Source organism: Pocillopora verrucosa, chromosome 6 (assembly GCF_036669915.1).
Source record: "Pocillopora verrucosa isolate sample1 chromosome 6, ASM3666991v2, whole genome shotgun sequence".
In the NCBI taxonomy this organism is placed as follows: domain Eukaryota; kingdom Metazoa; phylum Cnidaria; class Anthozoa; order Scleractinia; family Pocilloporidae; genus Pocillopora; species Pocillopora verrucosa.
The window spans coordinates 4,232,574-4,255,317 of record NC_089317.1 but is presented as its reverse complement, the minus strand read 5'-3'; the positions used below and the strand labels follow the sequence as shown (position 1 = coordinate 4,255,317).

General features: G+C 38.9%; 1 long non-coding RNA gene across 1 annotated transcript; it reads right to left on the bottom strand.

Moving 5' to 3' along the window:
* Positions 1 to 11,935: 11,935 nt before the first annotated feature.
* On the bottom strand, positions 11,936 to 22,550 carry LOC136281544 (uncharacterized). Its single transcript, XR_010717837.1, has 3 exons — positions 22,338 to 22,550; positions 12,817 to 12,948; positions 11,936 to 12,030 (listed from the first exon to the last, which is right to left on the bottom strand). It is a non-coding gene; the product is annotated as an uncharacterized lncRNA (long non-coding RNA).
* Positions 22,551 to 22,744: the final 194 nt, after the last annotated feature.

The following is a 22,744-nucleotide window of genomic DNA, read 5'->3' as shown; positions in this document are numbered from 1 at the left end:
TGCACTTTTTTATGTCTTAAATTCTTGATGAAAACTGAGATAAGAAAATCATGCTCTCGCTGCAAAAGAAAATGACAATCAGTTTGATTTCGGCACGGCTTTTTAAATCTCAGTATTAATTTGATTCAGTCTTAAACGACTTTATTCGTTAAAAGATGTATATATATATATATATATATATATATATATGTATAAAATAATAATAATAGTAATAATAAAATTAAACAACAGCAACAAGAACAAAAACAGGAACGAAGTCTTATTCCTCAGTCTAACCGTTTCGTTGGTGACAAGTTTGACTTCATTTCACTCGTTCATGGTTAAACAGGAACTCATCGTAAGCAAATCCATCGTTGGATCGTTTGGTTTCTATATGGTTTCGCCTTAACTGCTGACAGCTCCGTTCAAAATGTATCGCAACTCTAAGAAGGTGGTGCTCAAAAGAGATGTACTGTCATGATGGAGAAGAATATTCAATAAACAAGGGGAAAAACGACGACAATTTCAATTCCAAATTATACTTTTCAAAATTATGAAGAAAAACGAGAAGTGCTGAAATCTAATAACACGAAACAAAATGACGACGACACAAATCATGGAAAAAAATATTCAGTGGGCTTCAAAATTTGATAGATAAATTAGTAGACTCGAGAATTAACTGGAATGGAATAATTTCAAAGCTTAATCCCCATGTGGATTCATATTAACAACTGACTTGCAGTATCTATAACTATCCTCTGTTTGCATTTGTTACATAACTCTCAAAGAGGATAATTTTGTTGTCCTTCAAGTGGTCAATGAAACCGAAAATTCAAAGGTGATGTTGATCTTGAAAGAGCCGAGGTTAGGATATTCAAGAACAAATATAACTTTGACGGTCCGTTGTAATGACTGCTAAGTCACTTCTGAGACACAACGGGGCGACGTTCTCGACCAGTTTCTTTGCGGTATTTTTGCTGCGCGCGAAATTGTCAACTGACGTTCCCGTCCTCTTACTAGACCACTCTAATAAGAGACAAAATTGTAACATCAATTTATTTTGCTATTGTTCCATGCCCGGACGATATGGTACAGTGGGAGTTGTGCGAGGAATGGTTGCAAATGAACTGCGAGGGATTTACTGCCCGGGAGGGCGGGTGGCTCTGCATCGGTCTGGAGACCGCCAGACTCTAGACGTCTTCGTAATTGTTAAGTTATTATTTAACTTAACAATTACGAGGGATTTACTGCCCGGGAGGGCAGGTGGCTCTGCATTGTCTGAAGACCGCCAGACTCTAGACGTCTTCGTAATTGTTAAGTTATTATTTCGGATCCCTCAACAGTTAATAATCGTTAAAATTAGAAAATGAGATTGAGTTCAATTTAATAGTCTCCACTTTTTTTAAGACCTAGATATTCATGTTGATTTGCATTTGAAAATAAGCTGAGTTCCAGTAGTTCAGAATAGAAACGTTTTTACTTATCATAGGCTTTACGAACGACTTCTAGTAGGAGTAGTTACTTCGTTCTTGTTCAGAAACTGTTTAATGTTATTTAATTAGAAAATCAGACTGAGTTATTTTTGTGACTTGACGCAATAGTCTCCACTATTTTTATGACGTTTTGTATCAATGTTGATTCGCATCAGAAGAAGCAAAGAATTATTGTAACAATTTCGATAGTTCGAATGCAGTAGTTTGTTTGAATTTAGTTCTTGCGTACACTGTGCGACTCGCTATAATGAATGCGGCAGAATTGGAACGAAATGACTGTTTTTCTTTACCTTTTATTAGGGAATGTTGTGTTGTGATTGGAGAAAACATCGACACAAAGCTTTCAGATGGAATTAGTTACCAAATATGGTACAAACGATGCTAATAAGGAAAGTTCGGAAAGGGGGTCCATATCCTCTAGCGGATTTGAACCAGGGGGGTCCAAAATGTAACAACCGGAGCCCCCGAATGTCCACTGTTCGGTTGTAGTTTAGTTGGATTTGTGCTGCCGTGCTGAACTGTTCGCTTGAGAGAAGACTAAAGAGCTAGAGAACTTCTTCCTGGCAAGGTAGGATTGTTTACGCTGTTTGCTGCATTAAGTACATGTGCTTGACCTTGTTAATTACCGAATTGCTTTTAGTCGCTAAGCTTGTTTTCTAACGCGTAAATCCCGCAAATTCGCTTAGTTATTATTATGTTTCAATGTTTCAAATAACTTCATTCTATTTTGTTTTTAGCCTGCTTTTGAATTTGCTTTTCCGTAGTTAGGGATCAGGGACATTCGCTCTTTTGTTTATTGTCATTTCTCATTTTCTTTTCATCTGTTGTTATTGTAATTGGAGACACGCGTTTGTTCCAAAACGTGCTCGCTTCATTCGTTTTTGTATGCACAATTTTATCACAGTTGGTCATAATTTCAATCAGTTTATTGCAAAACAACGTCTGTTTCTCTTACGACTCTTATTGTTGGGCTATATTTTCTTAGTTTTGTTCTCTAGATATGATTTCAATTTCGTAGTTTGCCATTTATAGTCAATATAGTCATTTTTCCTTGCATTTTATAAATAGCTTTTGGTTAAGAGAATATATTATACAGTTTGTGTTCTCACGAGTTTATATTCCCTTGCTTTGGTAGCACGCCATTATCTGATAATCCCGACAAATCTGCGTATTGATATCTTAAATGTTAATTTGTGGAAAAAACGATCGGAGTAAAGCTATCAATTGATTTCCAATGAAAATCGGGCAAAGAAGAGAAAAACAGGCGAGATTGAATATCAAAACTGTCATGAAAACTGAAGATGTTATGAACAAAACGTCTTACCGCGAAATATGTATTAAAGATTTTCTTCAATTTACGTAACTTACAGGACATCTTCGGTTATTGTAGCATCATACAGCGAAAGAAGGTTGCAAAATATATTCCTTTTTAAACATTTGTTAAAGTTTCCGAGACTCTAAAACGAAAAGGATCCAGGCGGCGTGAAACGGAATGGAACGGAAGGTGTAACAACTTATCCCGGACTTCTGCACGAACCCACGAATTGGAAATAAAAGGTTTTCGTGAAAATTTTTGTACCTTTCGGGATATCTACGGTTATTTTCACATTCCCACACTGATATTAACGATCACCCCGACCCATCATGGAAAGAAAAAAGGTTTTCAAACGAACAAATTTAAATGAATTTGTGAAGTTTTCTTGGCTCTGCATCTCCTAAAACAACTACAGAGATCGAGGCCGCGCGAAACAACATGCCCCTTTAGCGACCTGGTACAGGCTCGGCCAATCCCAGGGCTCATTCTGACCCAGTATTAGCGAGGTGGCGTATTGCGCGTAACGTATTCTTAAAGGAGCGCGGTTCCCTGCGTTTCGATGGTTTGTTTATTTAAATTAGTCAGAGCAGATCCTCTTCGGTAAATCATTCGAACGTTATTGCAAGTACAAATAAAGTAGTAAAGTCAGTAAATGGCTCATTAGAAGCAAAACATGCTATAACATTTCCACGATTATTATCGATAACTTAAAATGTTTGCCTCTGCTATTGTTCGAGCAAAAAGCGGTTAATAGTCGCACAAAGGTCAAACCCAAGCAATTTGTTTGATTTTTTTTCTCTCGTGCCAATAAGTTGCCCATACTTTTACTTCTCTTGTCAAACCTGCTATAAGAGCCCTACATTCAAGTTAAATAGTTAACCGTTAATTGAAATAACATAGAAGGATAGCTCTTTAAGGCGGTATTAATGGTTTATGGTAAAAGATTATGATAAGCTGGAAGGAAGGACCCCTTAAGCTTTAGAAATACAGAATCCATCTAGCCAGTGAGATTCTTTAGAAGAATATCAATCAATTTTTAATCGACTTTATCCTCGGCATCGCCGTCGTGGTTGCTTATTTATAAGCTCCCTAATATTCAGTTCTTGAAACACCATTAGAGTTCGCTGTCAAATTTTGCGGGAAAAGTTGACCTACTGTCGAACAGTCGAATAACCTCTGGGTGAGACGCGAAATCGATCGCTTTGCAAGTCGTGAGAGCATCGTTGTTTGGTCCCAGACCTCGTTTCTTACTACCCCTATCCCCGCGGTGTTTCTTCTCTACAAAAGGGTTTTCTTTTAGCTTGTGTGTTCAAGTCTTTTTTTTAGCGCATAGATAAACAGTAACACCCCAATAAGTTGTTACGTATGGTTTAAGACCACACACAGAAAAATTACTTCAGTTGTGACAACTTTATTCCATCCGTTATGATTTGATATTAGCCGGCTAAGCGTAGCGGGACACGTCTTCCCTCTCAAAAAAAAACAAAAATTACTCAAAAATTACTTCAAAAATTAACTAAAAAAAAAACTCAAAAATTACTTCAGTTATGACAACTTTATTCCATCCGTTATGATTTGATATTAGCCGGCTAAGCGTAGCGGGACACGTCTTCCCTCTCAAAAAACCGGAGGGAAGGAAACGTCTGCGAAAAGGTGGTGAGTATGGTTACAGAAAGGCTAATTTGATTTTGCACAAGCACCGCGTTTACATAAAAAATAAAAAAGGGCTACATAGTGACTAATAGCTGTTATTACAGAATTTTGGCCAAGTACATTGAAGTTTGATAAACACAATTTAAAAGAAGTTAGGTGTTGGGTATGGACAATCTACGAAGTTGAGCGATTGATTCACCGTTTGTTGATTGAAACCCAAAGCCCTTTGATTTTGTTTGTAAGCCGCCCATTCATCTATATAAACCAAAGAGTCTGGTTGCACGTTTCTTTGAATAATCAGCAATAGCGTAGCAGCATTTCGCCCTTTGACAAGCTGCAAATATGGTCTAACGATGTATCGAAAAGCCCAAGAATCCATCTCTCTCCTCGAGGTCGACGTCCCCTTTGGTACTATTGAGACAGAAGTGCACACAATTTTCATTAAAAAGTGTAGTCTACGTGGAACAGAGGAAAACTAAGCAAAACCGTTTGAGCAGGTGTAGGCCATTAATAGACGGAGAATGATCTAAGACATCTAACAGATGTTACGTTATGTCAAAATGTTTGATACCGAAGAATGACCTGGCTAAGAAAAAAAATACCTAAAACAATTTAAAACAAACGCATACGAGATATCGAAGCGTATCTTTTGGTGAGCATGGAAATGTGGACACAATTGTTTTCGAGCGTCTTGTTGTCGGGTTTTAGGTGATTTGTTCTCCATTATTGTACTGACCGTTTTGGATTACAATAAGGAACATAAACGTCGCTAGACTACCCACAGTCCCTCTTTTGCTCTAAAATCTGTGGGCGGTACACTTTTCTAATAGTCCGTCCCCCAAAGGTCTGCGTTCATTCTATATGCTAACCTTGGACTTGTGATTTTGGGTCAAAGAGACTTACCAGGTAGACGAAGTATTTTTAATCACCAGAGTGAAAAACAACGCTTAATGTAAATAGAACCGCAAATATTTTGTAATAAAGGTTTTTTTTTACTAGCGACATTGTTTGCTGTACTTGGTTTCTGTGTGTAGACCACTCGAGTGGTGACAAGTAAGACTTGGGGTCGGGGGAGGGTGGGAGGGTAATCTTCCGAGAGGCTACTGGGCATCTAAGGAAGCTTTCCTTTCGGACAAGAACGTTTAGTTAAAGTTTCTCGAGGTAAGAAAAAAGAGGAAAATGTCTTCCCGTTCACCCGATTCTGATTTAATTTTTGGTGAAATTACACTCATCTAGGTACTGCCAAAAAAGAGATGGTTTTCTTGTTTGTTTGTTTTTTCAATAAGCAACAATTTTTCGTTTTAACTGTCCGCCATTACACTGTACTGATCATTGCAAAAATTTTTCATCCTCGTTTAAGTTGTTCAGGTTTGTAAAGTTAAGTTCCAGACGAATTACATGTAGAGACCTGGATCGAGAGATAGATTAGGAGGTTAAATTTCCCACTTGAGAACCCAGCTTATGTAGCATGCACCACCGGTTTTAACCTTTTTGGAGTAAGTTGCCGTGCTGTATCCAAGCTCAGATTAGTTCACAGATTGGACATTTAATCTCTGGTTTCACAAATTAATATCTCGAGTCAGCTCTGTTAGTGCCGCTCGACAAAGACGCAAAATGGTGATGGGAACAGATTAAACGGAAAAATTTATCTGTTTCTTTTTAATTGCGGTGGTATGTTTGGCGTTTTACAAAAACGGTGTAAAGGACCGAGATTTACCGATAGCAAAATCGTTCATGTTTAAACATATTACAAGCCGACAGAAACGTTCCAAGATACACACTTATCTTCACGCCACCTTCTCAGTGTTAACCCTTTACACTCTAACATCAGTATGCATACTCTCCACACTGTTCTCTATACATTTCCTAAGGTGCTGACAAAGGAGAATTAGCTTAATGATCCAGAGCTTCTGTGGTTGTTGATCATTTCCATAATTCTCATGACCTTAGTGCGTGACTAAAGGGTAATATTGTAATGAGAAATTAGATGCTAGTCACTCTTAGGGGCTAAACGGTTAAGAAGGATTTTATAAAATGAGAGGCACTACGCTTACTGAGAACAAACTCAGTTAAAGAATCTTTTGAGTTAAAGAAGAAATAATTTTTATCTCGCCTTACAGAACGAGGCTACCCTCAGGACTTCGTCCAAAAGGTCTTTGCCGATGCCCAGTTCTCATCACGCAACACGGCTATGAGAAACAAACCGAAATCATCGAAAAAGATTTTTCTGTTCGTTAGGACTTTGAACCCTGCTAACCAGAATGTCAAAAAGATTCTTGTGAAACACTGACACCTTATTTCAGGCAAAAATAACCTGGCGCAAATGTCTGTACTTGTCAGAAGGTCTTTCAAATATTCTGTTGTTAGAGCACAACTTCCGTCACTTAAATTACACAACAGCATTTTGAAAGTTACACACGGTAAGGGTTTAATGAAAATACTACAAGACAAGGCAATAATTTCATCCCTTCCATTCTAATAAATCCTACTTCCTCCGGATAACTCCTCTCTCAGATTCTGCGTTCTTATGCAACATGATAATGTATACGAGTAACACTGTTCTTCTAAAATGAGAGTTCAATCCCTTGGGGTGGGGGTGGGGATTTTGGGTGCGTGAAAGGTGCTAAAAACGGCTCTTACATGATACAGAGCTTAACAGCAAACTCCTTTATCATAAATTGCAGAATTACTTTGTGACAGAAGGAACCTAAAATGATTCTAAGTCGCATGGTTACTGGTCAAAAAAGAAACCTAAAGTCTACAACTCCGATGTATTTTCGTCTCAGAAATGCTCCTTCTGATCACCAGCACACATAGTGTTGGCTTATACTATTTTGCGAAACGAAACGAAACCAGGTGAGATAGAACAAAACTAAAGGAATAATTCAGATATATTTTCTAATAAGGTAAAGATATCTTTCAAAAGAATTTGGATTAATCGTTTATTAACATGAACGATTTTTATTCATTTCGCAAAGTAGTAATAAGAGTTACTATTTTCCGAAATGGACTATTTTCACCCTGCGGTGACAACGTTACGTCTTTCGTGTCAAAAAAATACATTCAGACATTACAAATTACTATAACACCAAAATTTTGGCCTCTTCTTATTTCTTGAACCGTGTTAAAATATATTTCGCAAAATAGTAATTTTAGGGGAGTTACTATTTTGCGAAATGGACTATTTTCACCCTGCAATGACAACGTGACCTCTTTCATGTCACAAAAATCTATTTAAACATTACAAATTAGTATATCACCAAAGACTTTGGCCTCCTCTTATCTCTTAAACGCTGTTAAAATATATTTCGCAAAATAGTAATTTTAGGAGAGTTACTATTTTGCGAAATGGACTATTTTTACTCTGCGGTTACAACGTGACCTCTTTCATGTCGCAAAAATCCATTTAAACATTACAAATAAATATATCACCGAAGACCTCGGCCTCCTTTTTTTTCTTAAACCGTGTTAAAACATATTTCGCAAAACAGTTATTACAGGAGAGTTACTATTTTGCGAAATGGACCATTTTCACCTTGCAGTGACAACGTGACCTCTTTCATGTCACAAAAATACATTTAAATATTGCAAATTAGTATATTTTCGAAGATCTCGGTCACCTCCTCTTTAGCTATCCATACAAAATTAATTTCGCAAAGTAGTAATGCCAGAAAAATTACTATTTTGCGAAATGGATTATTTTCACTCAGCAATAATTAGCACTATTCATTAGCAGCACATTTTTCCATGGTAAACTCAGACGATGGAATTAAAACAGAAGCAAGTATTGATTAAGATATGAATACTTGGGAAGCCTGAATGACTGCGATCAGTGGCCGATCGACCTAACATTACAAAATTGATTTTATTTCGCGTTTATCGCAGAATTTGTGGAGCGATTGCTAACAATCTTTCCGGTCAATATATGAATTACCAACTTGTTTGAAATTGAGCACCGCAGGGCAAAATGACTAATTTCGGATCCTTCGCCCAAAGGCACGCGTTGGATCAATGATCTGTCTTTAGACCACGCAGATCAGTGATCCGGTGTATCCTTGTCTAGAGTGGATTTGATAGATCACTGATCTGAAAATGGATTTGCTCGAAAGGAACGCCACAGATCAGAAATCCTGATCCGGATTCTCCCAAAGGAACGCACCGAAAAAATAGCCCATTTCGCAAAATAGTAACTCTCCTACATTTACTATTTTGCGAGATACGGTTTAGAAAATAAGAGGAGGCCAAAATTTTTGGTGATATACTAATTTGTAATGTCTAAATGTATTTTTGTGACGTGAAAGAGGTCACGTCGTCACCGCAAGGTGAAAATAGTTCATTTCGCAAAATAGTAACCCTCATAAAATTAATATTTTGCGAAATATATTTTAACACGGTTTGAGAAATGAGAGGAGGCCAAATTCTTTGGTGATATACTAATTTGTAATGTCTAAATGTATTTTTGTGACATAAAAGAGGTCACGTTGTCACTGCAGGGCAAAAATAGTCCATTTCGCAAAATAGTAACTCTTCTTAAATTACTACTTTGCGAATTGAATAAATATCCTTCTTGTTAACGAACGACTACTCCAAAATTCTTGTGAAAGTTATCTTTACCTTATTAGAAAATATATCTGAATTATTCCTTTAGATTTGTTCTATCTCATCTGGTTTCGTTTCGTTTCGTTTCGCAAAATAGTGTAAAGCTTCTGTGGATTCCTTTTTTATATCCTTGTAAACAGTGTAGTACTTTTCGTTTTCTACTGAAGCTCGTGCTGTCCTTGTTTTCTGTTCTATAAAACTATCTTAAACGAATGTGTCATTACACTTCAGTTTTATTTATGGCCAAACCACGTTTGGCAAGGTATCCAAGGTATTTGCAGTACATCACAGTTATACTGATGAGGTCCGAGGTTAGGGTGGACGAACGAAAATCAAACGAAGGTAGGTTTGATGGCAAGTTTTCTAAATAAAGTTCGGCATCTAGATACTAGTAAATGCTAATGTTTTGTCGTTTAAACAAGGGTAAAACTTATTGTGCCTCTCCTCCCACCTGGCAAGTTCTTCTGTTAGAGGTGCCATTCATACTTCTTATATACAAAAAAAAAAGGCATCCTCTTTTTGATTCTCGTCCCCCCAACCCCCTCCCCACTACTTTCATGCCTCCCCTCCCACCTGGCAAGTTCTTCTGTTACAGGTGCCATTCATACTTCTTATATGAAAAGAAATAGTATTTTTGAGAAAAGAGAATTATAAATCAGCCAAGTGCAATATCGCATTTGAACTTAAGGGATTGCTGGTAAGTCAAAGAAGGATTCATTTATTGACTGAGGCGGAAAATGGGCGAGATTCCAGACCTGAGTGGCTCATCCCACGCTGGATCAGTACGGGTTATCATACTATGGTGTCGCCAAAGAATTTACGCCAAATTACGGCTCTTAATCAGTTATTATCGGAGTAAGGTCGTGTCTTGTTCGGCAACGTCGCATGACTGTTGCAGGAGCCATTAATGAGTAATGGGCTAAGTGTGCACCTCACGGAAACTCGTCCCTAGTCTTCCTCTGTTATCCTTCTAGGCGAAGCCCCGAAGACCATTCAAACAATTGAACAGAAGTCTCCAACATGGTTCAGGTGCGGGTAGGATGCGGTTGATCTCTATCTCGAAAGACTTGTTTGACGTTTCTAAGCGGACGATTGTCGCCAAAGTAAAGTCATTCGTTTACAATATACATACTTTTCAACTTGATTCGTGTTATTACTCGAGAAGGACTTGTTTTGACCCTCGTGGCTTAGTACTTCGGTTAGCGGTAAAATTTCCACACAATTGTAAATAAATCTGTTTTCCTAATGGAAATGTATTGTTTTTGACACTGTTTTCTCTAGCCAAGAACTGAATGCATCATGTAGTATGGGGTTGTGCGGAAATTTTACCCTATAATCTGTAGTTTTTAATGCTGACTGACACTTATTTTGTTAATCATTTTGTCGAATTTGGCTGGATTTGCACGGCGAATAGCTATGAAATATGGGTTTTGTATACTCGTGGATCGTTCATTATTATTTGATATTGTTTGACCAAGTATCTACTATTTTTCCGAATCTGGTTAATTTACTCGGAAAATGGTAAAATTTCCGCACAGCCCCATAATACATTATGCATTCAGTTCTTGGATAGAGAAAACAACGACATAAACAATACATTGTTTTTGGGAAAACAGATTTGTTTAACAATAGTATGGGACTGTGCGGAAATTTTACCCGGAAAATTCTACAGTTACATGCACATATGATATCTCCTCTACCTTTTTTCACTCGTGACGAAAATACATGCTTTGATTGGAATCCCAAAAGTAACAGACTAGTTTTTTTAAGGGCATCAGCTTTGCCTGATGGGTCATCTGACCACGGATGCCTGATGGCATGTAAAATTTATTTTATTTGAATTAATGTTAGCTAAACATTGAACAGCTTTTTAGTTCCCGTGGGAAGAAAATCGATCAAAAGACCGTAGTGGCCCAATTCATTTGGACTTCTAACCTGGTAATGTGTTTCCAAAGTAGTTGTTTAAAATCAATTTTCTAATAAATACTCCTGGCTTGTTGTGAATAACATGATGCATTCCTTCATTTTGAGCATACGGAACAACTGATACATGTACCTCTACTCCAGAAAGACTGAAAACTGCTGCTTGTAAGCTCAAAGCTCTGAAGTCTTTCACATTAAGCGTGAGGCTCATGCAAACAAATTTAATATTATGTTCTCAAGCTGAAACTGTTGTTTCTTACAGCAAACTGCTGCTTTCATTAAGTAACTATGAAATTAATTATCGTTTTAAATATAATGCACTCCTTGTTCCCTTCAAACATGCTTTAAACTCTTTCCAGCAGTGGAAATGCTTGCTTTGACTAAATTATGCCATGGCAACTTCATTTTTTTTTTCACAATTTTCAGGGGGAGTATGCCCCCATTCCTAGCCTAAGGATGGTGATGCCTGTGAAACTGACTCAAACTTGGGTACAAACTGACTCAAACTTGGGTATGAACTGACTCAAATTTGGGCACAAATCGACTCAGATTTGGATACGAATCGACTGCATTTGGGTACGAAACGATCGGTACCAACTGAGGAAAGCTGCAAAGTTATGGAAACAAGGAATGTATGGCGTGAAAAAGCTAGTGGAAGTAACAACCCCAAAGACTGGTCACCTTAGAGAAATCACAAACGCCAAGTCAGAAATTTAATCACAAGGGTAGATTGCGAATTCTTTAAATCCAAACCAACCCCGTAGCGGTGATCAAAATCGTATCTGGGACGCAATGCGTCTTTGCTCCCAAAGATTACAGCAAAGACGACGTAGTCGTACTTGTTCACATGTTAAACCCTGATTTTTTTTTATCTCAGACCGATGTTGTCATTTTTTGTTTGAATAAAGCAGTCGTGTTAGTGTTCTTTGGCAAATACTATGAAATGCTTGATTGAGTCTTCGTGTTTTACGGGTTTCATTCTGCCGAGGACTGATACTGCAACATAACTGTCTACTCTTCGAATTTTCGTACTTGCAGTGCTCCTGAAAAAAAAGTTGGCAGATGAATCTGCAAAGAAACGAGAAATTAAATCAAGACTTCAGCACCTTCAAAATGATCTCATCAGATGGCTTTAAATTGTCTCAGATTTACTCTCAAGATCTCCTTCCTTATCCCCAGGTTGTTCGTTAGTGTATTGAATTTATTAGCGATGACATGTATAATACTTCTCTACACAAAACGGCAACGTTTGAAAGGTAATCTCACCCAACATTTGACTACAAGATGTGACTTTCTAAAGAAACTGTAGTACTGCGTCAGTAGGAGAGTGTGACAGGGCAGTTAAGTATTATTAACTGAGTTGATATCATAAATTGGCCACCGTAAAACGTTTCAAATCTGAGGTTTCGAGCGTTAGTCCTTCGTCCGGGCGAATGGAGGAATTGTGGGTTGTACATGTGTGTGTGTTTCTACGCAGAAAATGGAGTTACGCTATTGGTGGGAATATAGAGACGAGAAAACAAGAAGTTAATCGAATGAAAAGCGCTCGTTGATACCATGGGGATTAAGAGTGCCAAGTTGAAAAATAAAATTTGTTCTAGAGTTTGCGGCTTTCCGAACTGCCTAGATGTAGGGAAAGGCCGCAAATTGCCATGTATATATGAGATATACCAAAAAAATTATTTATATCCAGAATAATGAGTTGGATAAGGATCTTTTTGAAACTGCAAGAGGCTCACGAAGGGCAACAGGCACTTCTACAAAAGTTGCAGGTGAGTACGTTGTAAAATAACATATAGTTCGCATTAAAAAAGAAGTGATAGTAATCTGTTAACATAACGTAATTCATCGTACCGTAACAGAGATTCGCGTAATGGTGTCAACCCTGAATAACGTGCACTTCAAAGAATGCGGTTTTCGCTCATGGTCTAGAATTGCCATCGTGGCAACTTGCCTTACTTCTTTAGATGACATAGTTTCCAAGACCTGAAAAAAGGATGGAAAAGACAGATTGAGGAAAAAGTGCTCAAACACTGTTTGTAAACTTTTGTAGTCAAGCATAATTTATTTTATCCCGGTCGGTGTAATCGTAGAGTCCAATTTTCTTTTAAACTCCCACAACCACTCTACTGCACCACTCATTATTCTGATATTTGATTCTACTTGTGTCACTGTCTTTTGCTCACATTTGTACAAAATCGATCTATGTTTTGGTTTGAAAAACTGAACTTGAGTTTCTTCGCTTGCAGGTAAAGGTACTGAAGGCACAGACGATTCAAGATACCTGCAAGAAACTAGTAGAGATGAAAACCATCGAGCGAGTTTGTGAGTTTTAGTTTGACCTGTTTTAGGGATGAAGAACACGCGGATATGATACTTTTACCTTGAAAACACGCACCCCTTTGAAGCAGTTGGGATCAAAACAAGGCCAGGATAGCGCCAAGTAAACCTCTGAATTTGTTGTGATATACCGAAAATGACCTGTTTAGTTTAAATAACGCTCGCTCTTCCAAAAACTACTTTCGACTATCAGTGTTCCTTCCCAATCCTCTCTCTATTAAACGCCCTGTGCAACACAATCGCCCCCCTTCCTCAGGGAGGCGGTCATTGGACCCCATAGCCAAGAGCGTTCTCAGCAAGGTATGAAGAGCACACAATCACCAATGAAATCAATTGGTTGACACTTCTGGCTCTTGGTCAATTTAATTAAAGAAATGGAAATTGCTCATTTTGTTTCATCTCATATTCAAAATGAGAATTGTACATTTTTAACTTCCCAGGAGCACATCAAAATGGATCAGTTTTCTAAATTCCACGTCAAATTCACTTTCCGTTATGAGGCCCAGTTGTCTCTCTATTTCCTGTTAATATGTATACGTTCTATTAATTAAATAAGCATGGATTTTTTCCACTGACTTTTTCGGTGGAAAGAAAGCTGTTGAATAATTTGTCTTTCTCTCTTAATCAGGGACGGTTGAAAGCAGCCGAAGCTAAGCTGAGAAGCCAAGGTTTGCACACTTAAGTTTTCAGTACACGTGCGCTTTCAGCGTCAACTGCCAATCTGTCTGCAACCCTCGCCATCTTACATCGTTCGGTGATAATCGGCCTCTCTCCACTTTTGAGAACAGTTTGAGGTTACTAGTCGGATTACGGCTTTAGCTAGAGGTAACGTTTTGGACACCACTTCTAATCCCCTGGATTCGCCGACGAAAAAGTTTTTCTTCATCCGTTGGGATCATTAGTTTTTAAGGTTATAAGAGTTAAAGTGATTAGAGAGGAAACAGATGTTTGGGAGACTGTCGCGAATTTACTTTGGGTGCTGAACCTTTCATGAAACTGCCAGTTAAGGAGGACACGTAGTGGTGATTGACTGCTAGTTTGATTTTGTTTCAGGTCACCAGGAGAACAACAAGTGGTTGGTGCAAGTGTTAGTGCGTCACTCTTCGAATCAAACGCATTTTGTTGCTAGTAAACTGTTTTCTCCAATAGGGAAGTGTTCATTTAACACAGCTTTAGCTGAGAAACCCATGTTATAAATGTGGTTTCCAAATGTTTCGGCTGCCCATTAATTAGTGGAAAAACAAGTTCTTTGCGAGTGGCGTAAAGTTTCAATTGAAAATTTACATTTTTTGATAAAGAAGAATAGGATGAGATGCACTTATTTCTTTTTCCGAAGGTTTAATTTTCATGCTGACGCAGACTAAATGTGGATGTCATTAAAACATGGTAAGAGACTTGCATTGCGCAACAGTCTAATTGAATTGTCTGTTTACAGAACGGACCGATGTAAAATATGGAACGACTGGAACTTTTTGAAAAGCTGGATAAAGGAAAGGGACGGATATGTTGCTAATGAAAAACAGGCGAAGCACCCAGCTGCATTGTTTCACGCTTTTGGAAGTGTGGAGACAGACAGACAGACTCACAGACAGGCAGACTCACAGACAGGCTGACAAACAGACTGATAGACAGGCAGGCACACAGACACAGATAGACGGACAGGCAGACACACTTACAGAGAAAATGAATATCTGGTTTAAAAAAACATAGCGCAGAGATGTCATAAACTCAGCTCTAATATGGTTTTCTCAGTATCCTTGCGTTGTCTCTGTAGTTGGCAGGTAACGTAAGAAAATGGGCAAAGAATAAAGCCGAGCTACAGGTGACTATTTTTTTAGGAGCAACAGTATTTGCACATTTTTTCTTTGGCCAAGAATTCTTTTGGTCCATCAAGTCTTAGTTTTTCCAGTTACCTATCTTGTCGCTTCCCGAGACGTATATTGTTTAGAAATTACTATAGATAGTATCAGTTTGCTGATGTTTCTTCCAAAATGGAAAGGAGAAGCCAGTGATGATGTGTTGTTTGAGTACCTTTGTGTTTTATTTTCGCAGATGAAATTAAACGACAGTCAGGTCACTCAGGGGACAGGATACAAAAACTTGTTCACATCTGTAGATATTCTGGACTGGGTTTGTACTAGTTTCTTTCTTATTTTTCTTCAGATAACTTTTGTACGACTTCAAAGTAAGTGGTTGCAGTAATACGAGAAAAACTTGTGTCTGAACGCTGCCTCAGATTTGTAGTACTGACCGTGATGTTGCTAGTGTCTCACACACATTCATCCTTTTGAGCCCAGCTGGGACATGAGAGCCCGCTTTCCATCCTGTCCTTTGTTCTGTCTTAACTAAATGGCAATACACAGAAAATTTGTTTCTTAGAAGATCGGCTCGTTCTGGCGATCGATAAATAAATTTCTTGTCATGAACCAGGAGGCAATTACCTTGCAATTAATTTGTTTAGGTAATCTGACTGTTTGGGTAAACAAAACGTATAGGAGTGTATAAAAATAGTTAAAGAACCGCAAATATCATCTGCGTCTGCCATTATTTTCGCTAAATGTGATGGCCTTTTCTGCGTGCACGTGCGAGCCAGTTGTTACACGACACTCTTTCGAGTTTCATTGAGTGGTGTCGGGTTTAGGTATGTAGGTCTGGCTCAAAAGATTTCTGCATGCTGCAAAAGGGCAAGCAACATGGGTTCCTATGTTTTCTCCTTTTTTTCTATTTTTAATTTTATTTTCTTTCTTACATCATCACATATGTATGTTTTTTTTATTACCTCAGCGCATTTCCTTAGATTTGGAAGTAGGATATGAAAGTAAATATTGACCAGAACTAAAACCCTTTCTGCTGCTGACTGTTTTAAAGATCCCCTGTTACTTAATACTTTATTTCTCAAGCGCAAGTATTTTTATTTGCTATTTATTGCAATTAGAACATGAAACTTGGTCCCGATAAGTTTTGTGTTTCGTGACCCCCAAAAACTGTTTTCGACACCAGAAAATGATACATCAAAAAGTTTATTACTTTGGAGATTTGCTTAAATTAGCAAATATGTTTTTTTTGTATGGCACAAAACATTCATTAGCCGCTAAATTGATTGTTTATTATCATTATCGCTCATTTTAAGAGATTTCAATTGAGATTTTTTTAAGCATTCTATAACGATATGAAAATCTGCATCTCTCTCGATCGAGTGTTGCCGGCGCCGAACTGTGTGACTTCTAGAATAAGACAGCAATATTTTTACTAATAGGCTTCTTGCAAATTTTACCTCGATGAAAAAATCCGAAGACATAGCAAGTTGTTTTTGTGGGTAATGACAATAAATTTGAAAGAAGAGCGAGGTGCAAAGATTTTTTTTTTTGTAGCCTAATAGCCGCTTTACCCTCTCCTGCAGTCTTTATCTAAATTTTGCCAGGTCCCTCCTTATCTTCTGCCTTGCTCGGTCAGTTTAGACTTCTGAAGCTGGATCATCGGCATCTGCCTCTTCGTCCTCATTATACTTACAGAGGAGGACCTCTTGAATAAACCAGTTCATGTTAGGGCAGATAGTTGGCTGAAGTATCGAGCACTGCTGCTCTATCAACCAGTCAGTCTTAGACAACATTTCTGGCCCGTGTCGTTCCTTTAACTATTTATTTGGAAAGCCATATTAAAGGCGGTTACCTCTCTAGTTTCCTCCCCTGTCCAGCACACCTCTAGGAGATAATTCTTTGCTTTCTGAGAAAAGGCACCTGCTTTTTGTGTTTTCCAAAAGGCCCATACAAAGTCCACGTGACTAGTAAGGAATTGTTCGACAGAATTTTTGCCTGAGGTCCGACCTTGAACATAGCTACCCCCTACAGAATGACAAGCCTCCCTTCATTTCCTCTTGATCTCATTCTTTTGTCAGCTTCACTTTGTGTTTACCTATCTTTAGGTGATTTTGGAAGGTAGTGAATTACTGAAAGGTCTTAATACATCCTTCCTCTTGACATGAATATCTCGCTTTCTTGTGACGGACTAGGCAGTTCTCGCGATAGCCCGGGTTCAGATATCTATGCACGTTGCTGATAACCACCCGTTTCTGCGATTAGTTTGCTGGAGGTTTCTGGCTTGATGAGGCCCTTACGTGCTCCAAACTAGAGCCAGAATTGCGTGACAGGTGTAGTTGAGAGAAACTTGTCACAGTCGCAGATTTTAAAAGGCATCCAAGACAAAAATACGGTAGTGCTCAAAGATTTTTTGATGGTTTTTATAGATGAAATGATGGATTATAAAGGGGAATGAAGATTAGTGTTGTAGCTTTCTGGCAAGGGGAGATATTTGACCTCAAAGTTGTCAAATATTTGGATGAATCGAAAAGTCTAAAAACCTAGTCGTTTATTTACCTCTGTTTATTAACAGCGCCTTCAATCAAATTGACTGATACTTGCGTCGAAAATTAACTAAGGATGTAATAATATGCGTGCAAACCCTCAGAGTAATTGGTTAAATGCCATCGCAGTGAGAGCTTCATGCATTTACCTATTTTGAAGCGATTTCCCTGGTGAAAACCAAGAAGAACCGGAGGGGGGAGTTGGTCTATCTCCCCCCGGAAAAGACCAAAACCTCTAAACTGGCAAAGTTTCATTGAAATCGGTGAGATAGCATGTAGCACGACTTCCTGGTGCTCTCGTGGACACACTCTTAAAACCCGGTTCTGTTCCACAGGTTCACCAGCCTTGAAACAAAAGAAGAGATAGAAAGTACCTATGTCTCTTTTCGCCTTTTCTGGTGGACAGCTGTATTTAAAATTTGAAATAATCGACCTTAGCGCCTAGCGAGTTCTCCTTGACCATTTTTTTTGCGCGTTGAAAGAACGATTTAGCGGCCAAAAAGTGTCCCCATTTAGCGCGCGGCCAAAACGATCACATTACGTAGCTGTGACATAGAAAACTGTGAAGAAATTTTGGTTGAGAAAGGAGAAATCAAGAAGAGAGGACGAACGTAATACGTGGCCGAAGCGCTAAATGATGTTAACTACGAGAATGATACGCATACATCGGGTATTTCTACACACCACTTTCCAAAGGATGTAGCTGTATGGCCAAAATAGACGCGTTTCGATTGTCGTCATCGAGGAGATTTTACTCTTCAAAGTCGTCGGCATTATGCTCCGTCTCGGCTTCAAAGACGGCTGTCACGAACACATACTACTGGTCAAATCAGGGGAACCTAGATTGCCAATGAATTCAGTCAAAAAGAATGCTGATTAAGGGGCCTATTCCCACATCGGACACGATTATTCCTCGTTCTTTTCCGCTGACATTACGCAGGCGAAGAATGGTGAGCTTCTCAATGTTGCTTATTTCACCCGCTTGAGATTTACTTATACTCTTTGTCTTTCCACACGATTGCACTTTTCTGATCGTTTGATAATCCTACCAGTCATAGTTTCCATCGAGTTTTAATAACAGAAATACGTCATTTGTAATAAATTAAGGTCAAGCCCTTTCCTGAGCTGACCGAGATCCTTTTGCCTTAGCAGTGCGAAACCTCTGGTGGATACTGGCTTGAAAACAAGCTCGAAGGGACCTTGAATTCTCCCAACCAAAATTTCCGAAAAATTACCACATAAGCCATCAATTCCCCTCTGCCCTCAAGAAACTAAAAGTAACAAAAATAGCAATGTCATTTAACAGCACTGCAACGCGATGAATTGAATTCGGTATTATTGAATTCGATAGTAGCGAATCCAAGTGCCGTTTGAAAGTCGATGCATATGAAATATTCCTTTACAACACTGATGCGGTTATTTGCAAGTGAGCTAAATGGGTCATGTGGCGATGCTGCACTCATACTGAAGAGGTCTTTCTCAATTAAAAGCACTATTTGAGATAAACGTGAATCAGATGACTGTAAACTCACTCGTTTTCCATTTGACCGGCTCGACGACGATAGCCTCTGCCTTTGTAATGTCTGAGAAAAGGAGCAACTTGCAATAAAACTGCCCGATGACTTCTCGGTGAAAATCATCGTGCCTCGTGACTCAGCTGATTCTTTCAATGTTGCCATGAAAAGTTAGCTTTTGGTTTTCTAAGGGAATTTACTATACAGCATCGAAACCCAAGAGCACTTACCAAAGGGAACCTTCGCTGCACTTAGTGCGAAGGAATAATATGTTATGATAACAGAAAAGAACACGGTTACCCATTCTTACCATAGATTTCCCCACAGGAAATAGAATACACACGCAACGAACTTAAAATTCAGTAACGGGAAATTTTTGTTCTAGTCTTGACATTACTACCGCAGGCGAGAAACCGTCTTTGTCCCTTTGTCAGTCTTGGTCGAAATCTTGGTTTGATGCACGCGGTTACTCGCAACTTCCATTTGTTCTTAACTACTTGAGTACGATGTATCACAACTCTCGGAAGAGCTTGCTGAACTGAGTTAGGTATACATTGCTATCGGACATTATTTCAAGAGTTTTTCAAAGCTGACTAATTCAAAATTACAAGAGATGTGAGAGATTTGTAAGTGACAACTGAGAGTTTTCACAGTTTTTCTACGTTATAGCTGGCTAACTGGTTACCAGTCTTCGGAACACTTTTAGGATAAAATAAGAGCACTTTAGGACCCGAAAAAACTGAGTTTTCGTTTGCTTTTTGGTTTTAGCCGCTAATTTACCCTGTTTCAAGGTTTTAAAGATATTACTGAGTTTTACCTTTCTTTTTGTCTCGCAATTACCTAGATTAGTTATTTCGCTCCTGTTTTACAGCATGAATTTTGGTCGGAATTTTGACGCGCAGTTAAACGTTTTAACTTTCTTGGGCACGGATCTAATTGCAGCATTAATTTGCCCGTCATTCTTTGATAATATTTTTTCTTTTGCTGTTTAGCCATCAATTTATCTGAGTTTTAAGTAAACTTTGTCTTTAAACCTCGCCTTGCGTCTGAAGTTAAAGCGCAAATAACTTATTTTTCGTGCTTCAGCTAAACTAATGCTTCTAAAGTTAAACCTCAACCAGTCATTTTGTGGTACACACGCGCTATTGGAAAGAGATGAAGGGTTAAAGTTCCTACCAATTAAGACATACTTTGAGGTAGCTCCAAGAAGCCCTTGATCTTCGCTTTGTGATTGGTCCAGGGAACTCGCGCCCTTTCTGAGAGTAATATTCAAGACTCGAACCAATCGGGAATTGGACACTCGCGTTTTCCTACGCTTGAAGCTGTTTACGTGTTTTTGCATTGAGCTCTCTTTGGCTGCTCCTGAAATTTTCGCTTCATGCGATTGGTTGTTGTGGTTACTTCACGTTTGGTTTAACGACAATCAGTCGAAAAATGCATAAAGCGACACAGTTACTTCTCCAAATCGTTCTCGGCAACGGCTCCCAAGTCGCTTACCGGCAAATGACTGGTTCATCCCCGCTGCTGGTGCGTTTACCTCGAAAAGTCTTCCGCCCTGAAGGGGCTTTACCAAGTAACCATCTAGTGGGCCTAAAAGACCTTCTTCTGACATTTCCCTTGAGACATGTCCTATTGACATCTGATAGATACCGGGCTCCATGATGAGAAACAGAGCTTCATTGGTTCCATTGCCGTGATCAAAAACGGTGACCGCAATGCTTGATGGGCGTGGTTTCTCCAACAATTGCTTTCGCTCTATTGTCGGACGTTTTTGATTGGATAAAAATCTTACTATACCCCTCCGCAGGTCTGATGTCCTGAAATATTATCTCACTTGCGGAGGCGTTGGTCATGTAAGCTTTTTCCCAACCACGCTTCACCTTTTCCCAGGCCATATTGTCATAACACGATTTGATTATGGTTTGCCAATCCAAACGCATACGATGCTGGCGTAGCCACTCAGGACACCCACTCATTGGTGGGTAGTTTATTGAATGCGAAACCGAAGAAAATTGCGAAGCCTTTTAACAGAGTTGAAATAAAAATACATGTCACCACAAACCAAAAAACCAGGGTGATTCGCAGTGAAGACAAAGGTGAAAAAAAAATAATAAACGTTCCGTTAGCCCAATAGCGCTATTAAACTTGATAGTTCACATGGATAACGAATTCCAGATAAAATAACAAAGAAAAGTTGAGTTCCTGGTAACACATAAGAAAGCAGTCGTCACTTATTGTCTGCAAGGGGGGGGGGGGGAGGGGAGGCCTGATGGATTTTGGGGGATCACATGGTTTTAAAGGGGAACGGAGGGGAATCAGTCGTCACCAACAAAGTATGAAGGGAGGCGGGGGGGGGGACTATGAGAATTGACTGCTAATTACCTGCCAATGAGGAGGGATCGTGAAAATACTACAGAGCCTTATAAAGGAATCAGGTCATTTCATCGCAACACACCAAAATACTCTGACTCCCTCCCCTCCCCAGTGATAAGTAATGACCAATCACTGAACCAAAGTAAATATTTGCGTTTACTGAATATGAGTGACCTCTTTCTTTTGTTGAATTAGCAAATTCAATAATGAGAGACGTTTTTTCGTCTTGTCACGAGCGTGGCACAAAGAAAAAATTCTGAGTCCCCATGAGGAATTGAATTGAAATTGAACCTCTGACCTTCGGATTTCCGAGCTCCACTGCTCTACCACTGAGTCACAGATACTCCACGACGAGCGAGGTCTAGTGCGAAGTTTCACATGAAAAAACAACTTTCTCTATCACCTTACCGAACTCAAAATTAACCATCTCTCTTATTATATTTACAAACATGACGATATCGACATTGCTGATCCTAACATTATGTATAATCTCAAAAGGTTACCTAAGTGACTGAGCGGACAATTCGAACGCACACAGTGATCTTTATTACATTTAGATGATAGCGTTAGGACGTAATTTTGCTTGATGAGAGTAGCGGTTAATGTTGCGTGTGGTTCGAACTAAAAGAGGATACAACAGAAACAAAACTAAGAAAAATGCGTTTCGAAATGTAACATATTTACCTAACTAAAAATGTAGCGATTGCACACAAAACTGAATACGAGAACTACACCAATAATACATACAAAAGGTAAACAACGTAAATGCGAAAGAAATAAAGACTTACTTTGATCTGGCTCGTAACGGTAGCAAATAGCCTGTAGCGATTGTCGAGCAGCGACGATTTAGCAGCGATGATTTAGTAGCGATGACTGAGATAAAATCTTTGTACGTGTACTTACATGGGACATTGATCGGAGATAACAAACTTATTGTGTAATAGTTATTAACTAACGAAACACTTATTGATAATAAATGAACCAGAACAAAAGCTATAATAAAGTGTGTATTAACTAAGCGTCTCGAAACTAACCGTCTGCAGGACGCGTGCCATAAACTAGACTCGCTCACTGTGGAGTCTCTGTGGCTCATGGTGAAGCACCGGAGCGCGGAAATCGGAAGGTTTGAGGTTCAATTCCCCATAGGGGCTCGGAATTTTTACTTTGTCCCACGCTCATGGCGCTCTTACCGAGC